Raw genomic sequence first — 20,661 nt, forward strand, 5'->3', positions numbered from 1 at the left:
GTGAAAGCAGACTGTGGAAAAGGTGGAAACAAACTTTTTTTCCCTGCTGAAAGAAGACATTTTACTCTTTCTTTAGGTAGTTTTGTTTGTTTTACAGCGTTGTTGAACACAGTATTATGTGGGTCTTGAAAGGTCAGTCAAAATTCTCTTAAACCGCAAGCGGTATGGGGAAGGCAGCTAATGAGTTAAATGATCCTTCATGTTCGTGGTATTTACTGTTTGTGATTGAAACAATACACAAGGGCAACAGAGCAGCATCATGTCTCATGTCTATCATGCCTCTTCCATGGTCTATTGAGAGCCCAGGCGTATAGCTAATAAACACAACCCTCCACCCACCTAATTGAACTGCCAGCTGGATTGTTCCTGCTTCTTTGTAGGGAATGGATGCCTTGCTGGCGCTACACAGTCTAATTATCAGTGTCTGCCTTCTGTGAGAAGGGCTCACTCTTGGTGGCACCCATAGTGGAAACCTCCCCTTGTACCTTTTGAAACTGGTTCTGCATGGCAGGAAAGGTTTATCATAACAGCCATCCCTACGAATACAGGCCCTACTGATGATTGACACAACCCACAGTCACTATTCCTGTCTTTCAGGTTGCAAAAAAGAAAGAAACCCTGTGTCATTTGATGGACTCCTAAATAGTTGTGGTGTTTCAATTGGGAAAGAAATAGTTTTGAAAATGTGGCAGCGTGCCTGCCTGTTACTCAAGGGAAATTATTGATGCTTGTTAATGGCATTTAGCACAATTGACCCTCATTCAGATTACCATCAATTTGCATCAATAGTCTGAGACACACAAAAGAGAGGTGGGCTATTGCCTGAAAGCAACTGTGAGGGACTAGTGACTAGTCCAAGGGAATTTCTAGCTACACAATTATTTAATTCCAAAGTTTTAGTGTGACATTAGGAGAGAAGGCGCACAGCTGCATGCAAATCAGGTAGAAAAAGCATGCGATATCAAGAGGAGTGCAACAAGACCTAGATCTCCAGGATCATTTTAAATTTTAATATGAATTTGTTTTTGAATGTATTTCTTGTTGTAATTATCATGTGTGCTCCAATCAAGAGATGGGGGTTGTGTTTCCACAAGGAATTAAAGCTACATATTAATGGACCAACAATCATATGGTTGACCTACTGTTTAAATGCTGTTCTGAATCAGCCATAACCAACTAATGCAATCCAGACCGCAACGAGTCTAAATAGTGGCTCAGCTTTTTGTGCTCTTTAGAGGTTAACATCTTACAGCTGATAGAACTGTAGCAACAACAGCACATTAATTAATATTACCTTTTGTTTAAGCAAAAAAATGTTTTGTGATTTTGAAACGATCCCTGACTGAACAGGCAGCGAAAGGGGGTTTCTGCACATTGTTCTACAACACTGACTTCTTTTTTTTTTTTGTGGAGACAGCATTTTTTATGAAAACAGGGTGGACTGTTTCATTTGAGCTGCTGCTGCAGGCTCATATGTGCCCTACTTTTAGCTCCTCCTCTTCCCCCCCAGGTGGCACAGATACTATTTGACAAGGTTTAAATATAGTCTGCAGATGTTTGTGCAATTATTTGCATTGTAGGTGTTATTTTTTTAATCATCTGTAAGTCTCGATATGAAACTTGAAGAATAAATGACTATGATTAGAAAGTATAAAGAAAAGGAGGATATGAATGAAGAAGAATAGGAAGGCTGTGCATCAAATGGAAAGTGTGTGTGTACGTGTGTGTGTGTTGTAGAATGGTAGAATGTGTGTTTTACATAGGACCCTGTTGAGTACCATCTCCTGTCTGGCTCTGGTCAGTAGCTGCCCAGTGTCAGTTCAAAACCTCCTACTTACAACCACAAATGTAACTCCAGGAGCTGTATTATTCATGTGGACTAAATACAAGGCCAGAAACCGGGATGAATGTGCTGCAGACTGAACTTACTGTCACGCGTGCCATGACTTTGCAAGCCACAGGAAACCCCATCCTGGGACAAATATGCTACCCTATGGTGTCTGCATTTAAGAAAAGAAAATGCAAAACATAAAGATAAAAACAGTAATTACCTGGATAGTAAATGTATCATAGTTTTACATTTTAAAAACAGTGTTATTCTTTTGTTGTTCTGGCATAATGCTGAAGTTATTATGCAGAAGTATTTTTTGTGCTGTAGAAGGAAAACCACCTCAAAATTTGGTCTGCAGAGAAGATTGCACCAAGAAAGGTCCTTAGAAATTATTCAAAGGAGGTTCAAATCTGATCATTTTATGCAGCATATTCATGAGTCTCGCCACTATAAGCAAAACCTAGCACATAGAACTGAATGTAAGCGGCTGCATTAATCAGCCGAGTGTCGGCCTGAAGAGTTGTGTGTTATTGTCACGGCAGGAATCCATAGGTCACCGTACCACAGCGTGCAAACCTACACCGTGTGGTCACAATCTCTCAAGAGTGTGAGCTATCGCTTGGTTTCATGTTAGATTCTGCAGTCCGGAGCGAATTTCATTCATTTTATATTTTAATGAAACAATAGAACAAGAATGTGAATCTTTTTTTTTATTCAATTTTATTTGTTTTTTTAACCTCTGAACAACAAAATCCAGCATACAACATTAATTCTTGCAATGAATGCCATGCCCTGTTGTTTTATCGGCCTCATAATTATGTCTTTATAATTAAATATAATTAAAATGTATTTATTTATTTATTTATTTAATGAATTAGTTGTATCATCAGGTGTAAATTCACATTTAAGATCTTGGCTTTCTAGTCAAGTGCTTTTTTGAATTAATTAAGAGGATTTCAAGGAGGAAAAAGGAAATGACACAGACACAGGTCCCTGTTTGTTGGAAAGCCCCGCCAAAAGACTTGACTGCAGCACAATAATAATGCAGACACATTTTTCCTCTTCAGAATAGAAAGGCCAGCTCCTTGATTAAATATTGACTCACAATTGTCTGTGTTCATGTCTCAGTCTAATCAATAATTCATTCAAGTTAAACCTACATTGTTGAATCATCCCAGATAATATATATTTCGCCTAACATCTGGCTAAGCTTAGTTTTTTTTCATGCACAAAATTGAACAAAGCAACAGACTACTTCAAATGATCCGTCCGTTATTAGGTTACAGCAGTGAACAATTTTAACATCATTTCACCAGTGTCAGGTAAATTTGTTCAGCGTTCACTGAGTGGAACAGAATCAGCTACAAGTATGCTCCTTAGCTCATCTTCAACATCCCCATTAGACACTCCATTTGCAGTTTGTCATAATATCAGTAAACTAACATGAGAGTTTACCATGAAGTCATTGAAAATGTCTATGTGGACTCTTAGTATTCAGTGCTTAAAAAGGGAATTCTGTGACTATATTTGTATTATAGATTAATGGACATGCTTCATTTACTCTGTATTTAGCATGGGACCATGTATTATTCAGGCCGCTGTTTGTCTCTCAGTGATAGCGCACCTGGAGATCTGACTGCTGTTCAATTGCCACAGCAAAACAAGAAACATCATGAATGTTTTATAAGAATGTGAAAAGGCAGATGATGAGTACAGTTCACAAAGTCTTTCATGATGCGGTAGAGACGTTGCACCAAGCAATTGTGTCATACTCAGTTATTTCTTTATACAGAGGGCTTGTATTTTGGACCGAAATGCACTTGGGGGGGGGGGGGGGGGGGGCATATTCAGTAGCTATAAAGACATGTTTGTTTGATAGATCTTAAGGGTAGGTGAGGAAAAAAATGTTTGATTAACGTAAATCACTGTCTGTGAACCACCAGCAAAGGTATTCATCTGGACAGATAGATCACTTCAGCCAGTTTATCAAATCCATGAAGAGCATCCAAGAAGCTTCTTCACAACGGGGTTCCGACACAGATTCTAACGGCTCAGCTTATTCCTCACATTTAGCGATGCCACGTCTTATTTGTTGCTGGTTTCTGACACACACATATTGGATTTTAAAACCATAAAATATGCCTCTTTTTTGACATGTAGGGTATTTGTGGCCAAATAATACCCTGTCCTATTGGACACATTGAAGTGGGCGTTCATAAGACAAGAGAAATAAAAGCTGTATACAAATGTGTTGAGTGTTTTTTGTTACTCTTAATACCCATCAGTAAATCACAAAGAGCAAGAAAAATCAACTGGAATTATTCTTTATTTTTGTGATTTACCATTTCTGTCAAAATGTTAGCCTTGATTGCTTTAAATCGCAATATTTAAATTAATTACATCATTTGCAGACATATCATATGCATTCATGTCCTAATAAATTAGGTTGTTTGGTTTAATCAGTATGACAAAGATATGTTTTATTGTGTTAAGATGAATGTCTGATGTACTCGATCTACATAATTAATTACATTTCAAATAAATACTTTTTTTTGTCTCTGACATTACTAAAAGAACCTGGAATGGAAAGCAGAAATCAATGAAAATGAATAATATGCTGCATCTATGCAGTTAATAACTCATCAAACACTATTATGCAGTATGCCTCAGCTGTCTCCATAGTACAAATCATATATATTCCAAATATGCACACCTGCAAGCCTACAATATGTATGCCCATACCAGCCCTCTGGACTGATTTAGTGAGAGATGGCGTAGGATGATCCCAGAGGGAGACTTCTTGAGATTATGCAGAAGTGGGTAAAATAATGATGAGGATGGTGAGTGACTGGAATAGTGAATAAGTTAAAGAAGGTGAATGAATGTCAGCAGATCTCCCCCGGGCCTTCTGTTTACTTTCTCTTTTATATGAGTGAAGCTAAAATCATTGAGTGTAATGGGACAGAGAGAAGGCATGGACTGTAAAATAAAATAGAGCCACAGGACCAATGCATGATTTATTTTTATTTATTCATTTTTAATTAATTTTATTTTTGTTCTTTTCACTTAACATTTACAAATATGAATGGAGTATTTGTGCTCTGTGGCCTTCATTAGGCCCGAGCGCCTATCTAGGCTCAAGGGGCTATTTGTTCTTGAAACTCAAACAATATTTATGTAAGCATTACTTTTTCTTTTTTTTTATTCTATATATGTGTTAAATGTGATATTCACCTAAAACCACAAATGTTTGAAGAACTTTGCAAATGTGCATTTTGAGTTCATCCTTTTCAGAAAATTTAGACCCAGTGGTCTAACAGAAATGCACCATCTCTATAGCACCGCTAAAAATGTAAAATCCACAGGGAAGATTTCAGAAGTTCCTCTATAAATAATACTTTCTTCCAGTAACTTACTTTGATATGAGTATTTTTTTAAGTATCTACTCTGAAATATTTTCAGTCCTGGAATGAAACCTCTACATTGAAGATGCCTCACTTTCGCAGATTGAATTGCATTGTGAACAGAGTTGTATATAGGAAGCAACGCGGAACGGGCCCTCTGAATTTACAACATCAAAGTCTAACAATAAGTCCATGACTTCCAGGAAGATGTCCTCAATGCCTGAAATTCATTAAGCCCCATTCATGCTTGAAGTTAATTATCTCCCTATTTTGTTTAATTTGCTAAGATACGGGGATTTACTGTTCTTTTCACAAGGCTACTCCTGTGACCCCATCTGATGAATTGCTAGTCCGTGGTCACAGTTCCACATGAATGCTAGTCCCAGCTCCATATCTTGCTCACACATAGTGATATGAATCACATTAAACCCACGTCCAAATGTGGTAAGAGCTTCAGAGGAAGCTGGTCAGCCATAACGCTGTGGCTTGTCCTAGTGGTCTCTCATTGGCAGTCGGCAGGAGACAACCATGAAATGGATGTGCAGTGTCTCAGTATAATTCAAAATAGTATAAATGGCTCTGGCTCTGTTGCCTGTGTTGCTGATCTCAGGAATATAACCATATCATCATCATCATCACCAGGAAGAGACAGAGTTTTTTATGCTGCAGTCTAAGCACCAAAGTTCCAACAAACTCTCACTTTCATTTAGTTTGGTTGACAACTCAAAATTACTTCTGGCAATGTGTTAAAAGATGGCAGCACAATTGACTAATGCATATGTATTTCACGGGTCTTCAATTAAAATAGCAAGAGGTCTAGTCAGTCAGACCTCCTCCCCTCTGAGGTCCAAACAGTTTGACATATTCTCATATAGGCGTATACCTTTTGGCAGCTTAGTTCACATTTTTATATGAAGTATAAAATGCAGCAGGTTTGCAGTAACCTGCATTTGGAATACTCATCTTGAGTAAAAATGATCTGTATTTGAGCTGTTCTTCTGTCCTCCAGGATGCTTTGATAAAAGTTTGCATGCAAACTATCTCATCTAGGTTTCTATTTATGTTCTGCCATAATGACATACTTTTTGAGCTCAAGATAAGTAGAGACATAGAACAGATTACCCACCGAAATGTTTCCATCCATATTTAACAATCATGCAGCCATGAAGCATTAAAAGACAGATGATCAGGAAACCTGGAGGCTGTTGCTTTACTTCCAACAGCGATATGATTTACCAGGCTTTTCATTGATGATCTTAACCTCATATTCCAAATAAGATCAACATAGGGACCCCAAATTACTTGAAATGAAGAAGTGTTATGCAGATCTAAATACCAGAGGCCGAACCAAGCCGGTTTCATTTTCTGTTTATTTTCCTTCTTCAAGTCTTTTTTCTACTGTTACAAGAGAAACAGGCTTTAAAAGATATATAAAAAAAATATTAAGGCTAATGTTATATAAAGTAAACGTATTGTGCAACACAATATTGGAGTAAACCTAATCACCTGCTTGACGCCATTCAAGTCGTAACAACAGGCCCAGAGTGCAAACACAATGTGACTCCCGAACTTAATCTAAAAACAAATCAGGGACTATGTTATAATGCTGGAGGTCTGACTCTGCATTTCAATTACAGCAACAAAAGCGATGCTGCTGCTCAGAAGAACAAGACGATTGCCTAAAAGCTGACTCCAGCAAGGATGTGGATGTGGACAAGCAACACTGTATGGAAACAGGCATGAATATTATCTTATTTGACCATTTCATTCATTTCAAATTCCCCAAAGTTTTACATCATGAGCTTTAATATTTTTTTCCTGACATTTTTCACTTTTACTCATAGTGCATCAGTGCGAGTCACTCAGAGCTGTCTGGTGTTATTATTATAGAAAATAAAGCAAATTTTGATTTTACAAATTACATTCTTTATATATACCAGACTGCAATGTGTTGGATGATTCCCAGGAGCTGAGGCTGCCACATAAAACTGTCGAATTTAAGTCTGAGAAAGAAAAGATGGAACGTCTTGATAATGGTGAATTTAAAACAGACAAGGCCAGTGTTTATGAGACTCCAAGCAAACACTTCACACTCGAGGAATGTGCTGTGCATCACCATTATCTTTCACATTATCTTGAGTGCACTAAAATGGACAAGGCACCGTTTTTAAACCATTTCTGCAGCAAGTAGATTAAACTAATTTGGAAAATTCCACCCACAACACTAAGCTGTCGAAGCTGTATAGTCACAGCCAAGGCTGCATAAGAAACACAGACTTTGTTGAAAGATTGTTTCCATTATATACTGGAACAGTAAGTAATAAGTAAGGGAAGGATGAAGAATGAGATTGATAGACGGATCGCTGCAGCAGCTGCAGAGATGCAGTCGTTGTATCGGTCTCTCGTGGTGAAGAAAGAGCTGAGTCAAAAGCTAAAGCTCTCGATTTACCGGTCAATCTACGTTCCTACTCTCATCTGTGGTCACAAGCGAAAGGACAAGATCCCGGATACAAGCGGTCGAAATGAGCTTCCTCCACAGGGTGGCTGGGCGCACCTTTAGAGCCATGCAGGGTGAGGAGCTCAGTCACCAGGAAGGAACTCGGAGTAGAGCCGCTGCTCCTTCACATCGAGTGGGGTCAGGGGCATCTATTTCGACTGCCCCCTGGACGCCTCCCTCGGGAGGTGTTCCGGGTATGTCCCACTGGGAGGAGGCCTCGTGGACGTACTGGGACACGCTGGAGAGACTATGTCTCTTGGCTGGCCTGCGAACACCCCTGGAAGAGCTGGGAGGAAGCGGCTGCGGAGAGAGAAGTCTGGAAGTTCCTGCTGAGACTGTTGCCTCTGCGACCCTGCACCGGATAAGCGGTGGAAGATGGATGATTGGATGGATGGTTGGATGATGCATTTAAGGACGTTATGCAAGATATATCACAATCTGCAGTACTTCCGAGATTCATGCACATGGTTTTCCACAGTCTCATCTCCACTTTTCTTCGCCATTACTCTTTCCTCTATTACTCGATGGATTTTGAATGAAAGCTTCAGAAATAAAATAAAAAAGTCAGCCTGATATTAAATGTTTTGGCCTGAGACCTTTCCAAGAATGTAGCCATATACAGCAAAAATCCCAAGCCAGTCATTTTGAGTCACGTTTATTAATGCTGATCACTGCATGTGAAACTGCAGATTGTGCACATAAATTAACAGCTCACCCGGCGGCCTTCACGTAAACAGCGGTGTGGTGATCCATATTCACACCATATGCTGGCAAAGTCGATGGCCGAACCAGCGAGGCAGGTGTAATGGATGTGACGGATAAAGGTGGAGAAGGTATTCAGATCAGGGGGTGCACATCAGGGCCAGCTCCTTGCAACATCTCTCCTCTTGCATGTGGTGGAATATATTAGCCTAATGCACATGTGTCAAACTCAAGGCCCTGGGGCCAAATGTGGCCCTCCAAGTCATTCTTTGTGGACTGCGAAAGCTGTGTGCAGACATTTGTTTTTGTAAAATGCTGCATCTGTCACACATGTTCTTAACAGCCCACATTTGTTGGTTGGACTGCCGTTCTGCCCCTCAACTGTGACAAAAGAGTTTTGAACAAAGTTAATGCCATAACTTGTGTTGTATGATATTTTTCTTTATTTATTATTTAATATTATTTACTTGAATAAGTTTGATTATTGATCGATGGAGTAGTGTGTTTTTTTTAACCTGATCAATTGAAAGGATTTATGTTATAATAACAGCAATAATCTATCCATATATTTTTACAACTATACAATTGAATATGCAATGTTTGTAACTTAAGTAGTGAACTGATCAAATGGTAAAATTCAGCAACATGGCAATAACAATAGCAACACGCTGCAGTCAGGAAATTAATAATCTGCTGGCGGTGACTATTGAAAGTTGTTTGAACTTTTTGTTTTCTCCAGAATGTGCTGACATTGTTGACCCCGGCGACATATGGCGCTCAGGATCAGCACTGGACAGCTCCATATGGAGCTGTCCAGTGCTGAACCTGAAAGTGACGTCTTTTCCGCGGCATTGACTATGGGAATGTTCTTTATCTTGCCCACTTCGGTTGATTTTTACCCTCGCCGAAGAGGAGGCAACGGTATTGCAATTGGGTCCTTGGGTCTTTGATTGTGTATCAATTATCTTTGTTCCTGCGTGATGATTGCGTTTGAATGGAACTTTTACACATTATTTGATGTGGTAATTTATTCCCATCACAAACTTTGGTTCATACTTTTGATTTTTCTCATTTATAGTATGACTTTATCTCTAACAATTTTTAAGTTACAACCTTTTAAACAAGTGATATCAAAACGGAATATATTATCGTAATTACTGTGGTGGTTAAAGAATTAAATAAAAAAATTAATAATTATTTAACAGCATGTTACGGAGTAGTTACATTTAGTTACATTTTTAATGTGTTACGGTTTACATTTGGCCTTTGGTGGGCAAACATAATGCTAATGTGGCCCTTGGAGAAAAGCAGTTTGACACCCTTGGCCTAATGAAATAGCAAAGCACACACTGTCACCCACTGTAAATGTGTCATTGCCCACCAGCCCATTGTATGCTGAAGAGTATCTCTCTGGCAATACGGCACTTTCACAAAATGATCTAAATTCATGTAATTTACATCATATATCTAATCTCATACTTTTAGGACACAGGCTTTTTTCATTTCCCCTGCTCCCACAAACTATAATCATGACAGGGTAAAGCACTTAAATACCACAGTTGATTGCTTTATTCTAAAGCATTTTTGTGTTAATGGTGGAGCATACTGAAAGAGCCTTGGGTAAATGGTTATGAAATGTTTAGTAAGAGCTTGAAACTGTCTGCGGTTAAGCTTTGCAGGAAATCCACATGGGAAAAAAAAAAAAAAAAGACATTTACACTTACCTTGAACGCTGTAGGCAGATGTAAGCTGTCCTCAGTTTTTACAGTATCGTTATCATGTACATAAAAAGTAATGACGGTCTGACATTACCGTAAAGAAAAAGTAATATTATTGGCCATGTAACACAATGCACCTTTTAAGAGGGCATTCTTTGAAACGATTAAGTGTCATTGTTGAAAAAAAAATCAATTTCTTCCACAGTAATCCTTTCAGAGAAAAAGTGTGTGACATTCCTATATTTCAAACTTACAGCTTTGAGTGAAAGCGACAGTATAATGCATTGCTTGGCCAATACAGCTTGACATTGCAATCCCCTCTCCGTCCAGTCCTAAATTCATCAGCAAAGTTTTCCAAAACCAAAAAGTAGGGCATTTTTTATGAGACATCACTTTGATCCTTAAATTTGCAGGCTGCATAAAAGCTGCTTACAAATGTGTTGCATTGCCAAGTAGCACCTATTTTTAGGTAACGTTTGACTTCTTATGTATGTATGTTAGACTTAGCCTACCGTTACTTATTTTCAACAGCAAAGTCATTTTTGCTTACAATGTTTTTGATGATCAAATGTGGTGCATTTGAGAGAATGCCTCATTCTCTATCATCTGGGAGCAAGCACAAATATCAATGATAGGAAAATATAATTTAATGTATTGTTTCCCTGGAGTATTAAACAAGTTTGTACTTGTAAATTCATGTTCCTCTCCAAGTAAATATGCTTTAAAGAACTTTCCGAACATATGTAGGTTGCAAGAAGCGGGGGAAATTCTAATAAATCACATTTATGTCCCTTAACGTCCCAAATCCACAAAGTAAATTTAATGTAGTCAGTGTGGTGATATCATCAAAGTACCAACAACATAATGGTACTTTAATGTACCAGTATACCTTTCAAAATGATTGATCAACTCAAATAAAAATCAGATGGTCAATATACTGTAAAACAATCCTATTTTTCTAGACTTTGACAAATTGACAGCAGGAATACAGGGGATTTTTCACAATAATAATGAATTTTAGATACACCTGAAGCAGATAATTGCCCTTTTTGCTCGTCATCTTACATTGAAATGTTAAATTAAGATGGCTTACATGTCATGGCAACTGTTCCTTTGCTGTTTATCTGGTTATCCCTTCAGTTTTAAAGGGAGTTCTCTTATTCGGCAGGGAGTGTGTCCTCCACTGAAGAGTAAGTCTCTAATGATCTCTCAGTGGAGTCTCCAGTCTAACTTCTCATTGAAATAGCAGCGCCCACTCACCACTTCACCGCCACACTTTAAAGATGTTCAGTAGTGAAAACCTTTCCTGGAATCTTTTTTATCTGTGAAGGAAGAGTAAACACAGGCTTATATGGTGGGATGGAGAGATTCAAGTGTGGATTCATTGTTGCATTTTCCATAGTTACAGTGAGAGAGCACTAGTATAATTACTGGATAATGGAGTTGACTTCCTGTCCTGCCAACATGTTGTCACATGAAAATGGATAAAGTCATTCTGTCTTTTGTCCTGACCTGAGGTACAACTGCAGAGCTTCAAATAATATTTATCAGCTGGAGTCACCCATAATAGTCTCAGTGCAATAAATGTCAATGAATGCTCCTCATCATTCCTATATGGTCCATGTCCTTACATGCAAACAAACAAATATATGCAATAAACAAGAATGTTGCACCTTGTCAGACAGGCAACGTATCTCTCTTACCTACCTGTTCTCTGTCTGCAAACCATCCTGCTAATTCCACTGTACGGCAGAGTGTAAATTATGAGATGCAACGCAAAACTGTCAGAGGTAAAACAAGTACCCATCCAGGTGACTTGCTCATTTTACATATTAATTAAAAGGATAGTCTGCCCACTCTGCTATAAATAATTTAGAATACAATACTGTATATTAACGGAGTCAAATAGATATTCATAACAAAATATTAATTATTGATAGCAATTATTATTTGTTTGTCAATGTATTCAAATATATTGAATACATGTATTACCCAGGCATTAGCCTGCAACAAGTGGAAAATCATCCCAAACTATTTTTGGGCTATTCACCTTCTCTTGGCCAGCCCAATGGCAAGAAACACTATTTGTTAATCATTTTAGCTTAATAGCTGAGTAAACTCAATTACAAGGTTACAGTTCCTTGACCATGGTCACTGTAGTACAACACTGGTATGAATCCTGTAATGTTCTTTGCAGCAGAATGAAGTCACTCTTTTTTTCAGCACCATATTCATTGAGGCCAATTCACCTTGACATGCATTTGAAACACGAACAGAGTGGAGCTCCCGGTTTGGTGTGGAGTCGACCCAGCATCTCTTAGAAAAAACAACGTCTACAGTCTATTCACAAGCAGATACGTGACCTTCTCTTCCATATCCACAGAAGCTCAAAAATCCAGGTGGAATTTCACCTCAATGCCAAAGGTGTTGTTTTTCTATTAAAAGAATGACATTAGATTTATGCTTTTTTGATGATGTTATTCCACACTGGTATTCATACATCACTTGGGTTGATCTGTGTCTCCTATATGCCTTGATCAAGGCATGCATTCCTGTTCTCATGACATTTTGTTATCCTGTAGTCTTTCCCATTAAATGTTTCATGGTTATTGAATATTTCCAACATTCTATAGGATATGTTTTAGATGTGAACGTGTAATTGTTGTTTAAAGCCTTCAATCACACCTTCCTCTGTTTCTGCTCCACTAATTATGTGACAGTCCTCGTCCACTCCATCAGCGATACATGTAGCTACACCTAGTGCTTTTATGCTCACTAATGCATAATGTGACACGGATGAAACGGTACAGAAACCCTGTAACTTCAGGGACTATATAAACAGTTTGAGTACAGTAATTTCAGGACACAGATATCATATTTAACCAGGGTACACTTAATCAATCTCTACTCTGTGGTTCATTCAAGAAGGTAAATTGTGTTTAAGTGCTTTAATTTACTTCCTGCTACACTCACTTTATACTGTGTCAACTTCCTAGACCAATTCTTTCTCAGTTCTGACAATTCCCATGGTGACTTTTGACATCCTCCTGAGAGCAGCCTTGAATTTGTTGAACCATGGATAGCGATGTACAAAGTGAAGAGAACAAGATGAAAGAGGAAAATGTCTCACTGGGATGAAGTGAATTGTCTTCTTAATACAACAGGCTCACGTTGCATTCCTGTCCGCTGGGGTCTGTGAATCATGGACTCTTTACACCGGATTTCTCCCTAAAGTGAATATTCAACATGGTTATAGTTTGGAATGAAAAACCAATGGCTTTTCAAATTGTTTTTCCAAAGAAAAAAAGAAAAGAAACCCAAAAGACGTTTTAGCCTCACTCCAGTTAAATTTGTGCAGTGATCCAAAACAATAATGACCAGCGGTATCGGGAAATAAAGCACCCCCCACCAGTGACTATCAGTCATGTGTCTGAGAATAGAATAATTAGCTCATGTGAGGCAGCTGAACCAACTGAACCAAGAGGGCAGCCATGGCAACGGCAACTGATCCAAAGAAGTTACTAAACAAGTTGACAAATAATTTGTACTAATGAGGATGAATGCGGTAAATTTGTAATCAATGGAACGTCCTGCTTTTTTCTCACCAGACAGGGTTGGCAATCGTGGAAAGGAGCATACAGGTAGTTGCCGACTTAAGACCACAATTGTTTCTGAGGGTTTCTCGGTCGTAAGTCGGCCCATGTTAAAATACTGATTTTACTGATACTAAATGATTCTGTAAATGAGGATTAGAATGAGACAATCGTGGGTGAGACCGCAGAAACTGCCGTACACTCGATTTGCTCGCTTGCTTTCCGGTATGTCGTAAAAACACCTCGCAAACAGACAAAACAACAACAGACGAGAGCAGTCGTAAAATCGAACAGTCGCAAGTCACATAGGTCGTAAATCGATGATCCCCTGCAATGTATTGCCGATGATACAAATATTTTCCATTCTAACAGTGATGTCAAACTAAAATCTGATATTTGCTGGTAATTTCATTGATGTGTCTAATTCTAATACTATGTAGCGTATTGCTACTTTGTTTAAATATCCAAATTATATGTAATCTCAGTCAGGAAGGAACCAACCCCTGCAATTACCCTCCATTTAACAAATTACAGGATTGGCTTTAATCTACGTAATTATTGCAGATTCAGCGCTTTAAAAGTAATTTGTTTGACATGCAAATCTGTGTAAAAAAAATACAGCAAGCCAAAATGTAACAGAAGCAATGTGGGACCAAAGAAAGTGGTATATTTCAGACTGACATGCACTGAAAACCTATAGAACTGTTTCCCACCTTCTTAGGTTCAGTAAACCTTTTGCTATCACATTAAATTGTACCTCTAAACACAATAAACCAATTTAAATGGTCAATTTAAAACCCAATTCCATGTCCAAATCCAAAATGAGATGAGCATGCTTTATTCCTAATGGACATATTGTAATTAGCTCTACAGAGGTTGGCCTCAGGAACACACTTTGATTATATTGCGTATTTGTTAGGTACACGTATGCCCACACATATCCGACCATTAATCGTGGGTGTTATTTCTCTTTAGAGAGTACTGATCTGGATAAAACATTTTCTTTCTTTGGTGTTTTTTCATTGGCATGGTGGAAAAGCTGGCGTCTTGTCAGAGCCCTTACAGAACACTGTAATTGGCTTTTATATACACCCACATCCTGAGAAAACCTGTGTACAGCACAATGTGCATGCACACATACAGTAGTTAGTCACCTTATCTCACTTTTCTATTGGAGGAAGAGACTGATATCTAAAGAAAGCAAGTCAAGCTTCCTATTTACACTGTTCTCAAAGCACTGAGACTCATTATGAGGACAGATGACTTGAATGGCTGCACTATATGTGTTCTGGCCACAAGCGAGGCTGTTAGACAGCAGGAGCCAAACGGTGGTGAAGATTGCATTTTCATATTTCGCATATTGGTTTCACAAAATTATGAGTATTGATTTGATGGTTCATGTGGCACTTGCTGCAGTACACAGTGTCCAGTATAATATATCCCCCCGAGGCCATAATCGTCATTTTGCTGTCATATTTGCCTCTGACCCCATGCAGAGGTCAGGTTTCAGTGAACACTGGAAATTATGGAAATAATTGTAAACAAATGCTTCATTCTGCGTAGGTGTGGAGTGATTGTGAGAATTTGTTGTGCAGCAGTGTGTGCCTAATGAAAACCTATGATTTACTGATTAGCCTCCTTGTAAGTGAAGGGCAATTGCTTTCTATGGCTTAACAAAGATCAAGGCAAATAAAATTCCTGACTGTCTGCAAAATGTGCAGAAAGTGCTGTCCGGTAAAGAACAAAGAAAGTGTTTGTCAGTTCTCAGAGAGAAAGGAGGAACGGATTTGGATTTTATTGATGAGTGATTGTGATACGAGTCGATACAGAAAAGTACTATTCTTCCTTTTAAATCTGACGGTATGTGAATGGGGTAGTCAAAGAAGCTCACTTACTGTGAAGAGCCGTATGTGGATGAGGTACAATTAGATTCTGAGCCCTATAGACCAAAAAAGAAAACAATTCAAGGAGTAACATTTATTCAAGGTTGAGATGCAAATGAGTCTGAAAGTGAAAGCGTTTTGGTTCTGCCTTTCTTATTTTCTTTTTTATCTTAACGGGTGATTGGAATATGGTAAGCTTCGTAATGTTAAAATGTGCGTGTCAGAATTGGTAGGTTGTACACATTAACAAAAGATTCTTTACTCAGACGAGGGGGGTCGGCCTGTTGATGAGTGGTGCAGTGATACATCACACGAAATGCTGATGCTGATGGGGCAGTTGCTGTAGATTTGTAGATTAGGGACGTACCCCTGACTAGGACCTCTTTGATGAAAAGACTAGACTGGAGGGGAGTGATGTGAAGAAGATGTGCAGCTGGATGAACTGATAAAGATGGGATGCAGTGCAGAAAGTAAAGAGTACATGATAAAAGTAGAATGTGGTGCTGGCAAGTCCAATTTGACGTACAGTAATTGCACAGTTCAGTCAATCCTTCAGAGGGAGGGGGGGGGACTGTTATAGTGACAAGAAAAGACAAGTTGCACTGCAGTGAGTTACCTGGAACATGATTCAGAGACGTATTTGAGCTGGCTATGACTGTTGCAAGCTCTCTGGGAGAAGTGATAGAGCAACGGGGAAAACTGTAATTACCCGGAAGAAGTGAAATGGGTGGATGTTCGGTGGATGGAAGATGGGTTACAGGGGGTATAATAAAAGCCAAATGGGAAGTTGCTGTTGGTAATGGGATTAATTATGGGTTGTGTTGTAAGAAGAGGAAAGAGATTAGTGTTTTCAGGAAGGGACGGCAACAACACTTCTTTCATGCAATTATTTTGATCAGGTAATGACATCAAGTATGAATTTCATAGTACAGAATACCAGTAAGAGATTGGAAAAAGTCAGAATTTGAATAAAACAAAGTAAAATGAAATTCAAATCTAAACAAAACAATCCATGACGTGTTAGAAATGTAATACTTGAGATGAGGAATAAATTAACAAAAGTGATGATTTTCATGATGCACTTAGAATCATCCCTAACACGTGAGCACTGATTCACGAATCACTCGATTAACATTCAGGACAGTTGCCAGAAATCTGAAAACATAGTAATTCCCAATTACAATGGAATATGGTTTATTTGATACTCCTGGAAGGTAAACAGAAGACTCAACAATAAATATTGGAATTTCACGATTACACACAATAACCGCAGCATAAAAAATGTGTTGCACAATATGCTGTAATGCTGCTGATAAATTATGGCACACGCTGTGGTGTGCCCCCCCCCCCCCCCCCCCCCCCTTGTCTTGCAGGTCCTGCCAGGTGTAGGAGATAATGGAGGTGATTGGAGTCTACCTGGGAGGACACGCTCAGAAGATAAATTGCTTGGAGCATCTATTATTGCTATTAAAAGTATTACAACATTTTTACAGTATTTTGAGAAATGCCCAGAAATTCATGAATTAATCTCCTCAATTGCAGATGTGGTTTGAGATTTGAGAGCTCCTGTGGTTTGAGCCTGGCAAAAGGAAAGCTTGAGAGAGGAGCCCTAAGCAGGTGACTGCATGTTCTGTAGCAGCAGAGAGAAAGAACAGCATGTGAGTGCAGGTAGAGGAGTAAGAATAGATGAGAAAGAGATATGTAGAAGTTCTGGGATGTGGGTTTAAAAAGTAGCTTGAGTAGTGGAGGGATGGAGAGAGAAGAGAGGACTGTGTTCTACAACCATTTGGCCCGTTCACTGATCCAGAACATTGGCACTGGCAGCTGAAGAAGAGGAGAGGAAGGGGAGCAGAGGGAGCCTTTACTTCTTTGTCTGAAGGGAGAGGTAATTTGGTATGACTTTAATCTATCTCTCTCTCTCTCTCTCTCTCTCTCTCTCTCGCTCTCTCAATAAGAGCTGTACATCCAGGAATAGACTTTGCCAGACAGACAGAAAGACAAACAAGGAAATCACTCAGGATAAATTCAACAAGCTGATTGTCAGTTCAGCTCCGTGGTGAAGAGTAAACACATAAGGAGCAGGAACTCATCTGAGTCTGAATTCAACAAATAGCAAGACTGGGATGAGGCTGAGCTCTAAGATGCAGAGTCAATAAAAGTGATGTGTACATAAGTACCGTCTTTTCCAGATTGGAAATGAGCACGTAGTGCATTAAGAGAGCCTTTATGAAAGAGACAAAAACATTTATACGTCCATGAACTTGAGTTATAACTTGTGTTTTCATCTGATGAGAGGGAAAATATTATATAATATATAATTTACAAGTGTGCTATGGTAACTTACAACGTATCCTGCATGACATTTTGGAATGAGATAAGGCTGGTAATTAGGATTTTGTTCGGTATGACTGTCTCAGTCATCCACATCATTCGGCGCTTTGCTGAGGCCGCATTCACTCTTCACGGTTGTTCACACACCAGATCAGTTCACGGTGGCATATCTAACCCAAACAGATGGTATGGGTGTACCTGCATGAATGAACACGCACAAGCTCACACTGCTACCCCCCTCCAACACGCACACACACACATACATGGAAACACACTGAGAGATAAACAAGGTGCACAAATCCAGTGAAAGACTGAAAGTAACGTGAACACAAATATGAAAAACAAAAGCCAGTGTCAAGTTCTGGAATGAATGTCATCAAAGAAAATAATTGGGTGTGAGAAAAAACTTAATGAACATATTCCTCTAAAAAAATGTGTTCATAGGAAAGCTTACAGTGAGTTTCCTCTAAACAGATTGTATGCAGCATGATTGAAGAGATGGCACTACTCCCGTCTAGAACACAATGATGTCACTGTTCATGGCTCATACTATGCAAATCAAGCTACAAAACAATCCACTGACTATTTTCATCCATTATTTACCTGTAATGTCCTTCAAAGTTTGCGTTTGTGGCTGTTCATTAGGTCTCTGCATCAAACAGTCATTCTTAATGTCCAGGATTCAAAGAGGAGCCAGTTTGTTGTGGCGCTATCTGTGTTCTCAGGAACTGCCTCGGGGTAAGAAGCAATGCACAGGACCCCGAGGAAAAACTCTTGGGGTTCAGCCAAAGAGACTCTATTGAACATGTGCGGGGAACAATGACTGAGACGGACTTAAAGCAGGAAGCTGTGATTGAAAACTTCTTCAAGTTTCATCCCAGTGCTCAATGTCTACCGTCTTTGATATGGAGGAGCCGTGAAAAGTTCAGGCTAATTATGCATTTACAGTTTAGCTGTGATTAAACTTTAGCTGCTATCCTTGTGAACTGTCCCATTTTGATGTCACATCTGTCACACAACTTGACCTACACGGTTTCCATGGCCCTTCAGTTCTGACATGTCGCTGAACTACACTTGCACTGCTCTGCTCTTCCTCGTGTCTGTCTCTTCTGCTCATGAGGGATCGGCTTGTCTTTGTGCATGCAGGCTGGCAGCTCTCAACCATATTCACCACCTCTGAAGGCAATGCAAGCCTGTCCGTCCCCCGTCCCCCCTCTCTCTGTCTCTCCTGCCTCACTGCCGGGTTTAGGGTTGGGATGAAAACAACAACACATTTGTTGGATTGCCAAAAGTTGATTCATGTATTGAGGTGACTGTGTCGTTCATTATGCATATTGAATTATAAATAATTGCATAGGTCTGGATTCTCCATACTTTTCGAGTGGGAAACAGTCGTTAAAGATAATTGCCTTGCTGTCCTGAAAACATTTTAAAGATGTTGCTGCTGATTCTGTTTTGATTTTGAAAAATAAAGAAATACACATTGTCCCCTAGATTTTATGTGAGCTGCAGCAATATCTGCCCTAATTACATTACATAATTCCTTAGTGTGAGCAATTTCATTAAATGGATCTACATATGATGTGGATCTATTTTCTTTCAATAATACTGTTCATAAGGAAGAATGTATCTGTTCATGAGAGCTATGCCAATAGAATGCAATTATTGTTTGTATCCTGCCTTGTCAGTAGCACAGGTTTTTCATCCATGATCAGGTGAGCTGATACCTGCATGGTGATAGTTGAAAGAATACTACAAGAAAGCGTTCACAGCAAGCCTTGTGGCTTATTTGGAACAACTGGGTGCCAATTTCTGGAAGAAATGCTGTTTTTGTGCCAGGTTCGTGGAATCAGAGAGCTGAAAGACATCAGGTGTATCTCATTGATTGTGATTTTGGTATCTCTTTAGTCTGTATTACATATAATTTTTGCACATCACAAACAAAGAATTAAATACATATTTAACTGAAGGGGTCAAAAACTTTGAATTCTTTATCACAATGATGTCACCACATCTTTTCAAAAAAAGTCCCCTCATTGATATGTGAAACAGGTCTGTAATGTCTGAATCTGTAAGAGCATGATTCAGTATTTCTCATGTATTTATTCCTCAGCAACTCTTGAAGATCTTTTTCTGTGTTCACAGAACTGTGGATACACCATGTATGGCTTAGTCCTTTAGATCAGACACGCCCAACTCCAAACACACAATTATTAGATAATGCAATTCGCCCATCCCAGCCAGCATGCAGAAAGTGGAGACAGATCTAAAGGTCCAGCTTTTCACTGGTACTGTGAGGAGAATACTTGAATGTAGCTCACCATCAAAGGCACAAGAAGCACCCTTACTGAGTCTTGATGTTAAGGTGAAAAAAATCCAGTTTAAGTTACAAATGGCAGGTCTCGGCGAGCACAAGCAGATTCCAACATCTGCCTCTAACCCCCTCACATAGATCTCTGTCTCAAGGAAATTATTGATCTTCGTACTGCGGGTGAAAACAAAAGGTTTTTAAGATGTAAATACTTTATTTTATTTTATTTTATCGATCTCCCTTCTGGAAGAAAGGTAGGAATACCAACAAAATGCTGAAAGTGAAAAAGAGAGTTAATCTTTATTGTTGAAATCGTACAGGAGATATGAGATTTCCCTGTCCTTAGCCATCACCATGAGATACTCCTTTTGAAGGCAAGCAGAACAGAAAC

The sequence above is a fragment of the Brachionichthys hirsutus genome, chromosome 4 (assembly GCF_040956055.1).
Source record: "Brachionichthys hirsutus isolate HB-005 chromosome 4, CSIRO-AGI_Bhir_v1, whole genome shotgun sequence".
In the NCBI taxonomy this organism is placed as follows: domain Eukaryota; kingdom Metazoa; phylum Chordata; class Actinopteri; order Lophiiformes; family Brachionichthyidae; genus Brachionichthys; species Brachionichthys hirsutus.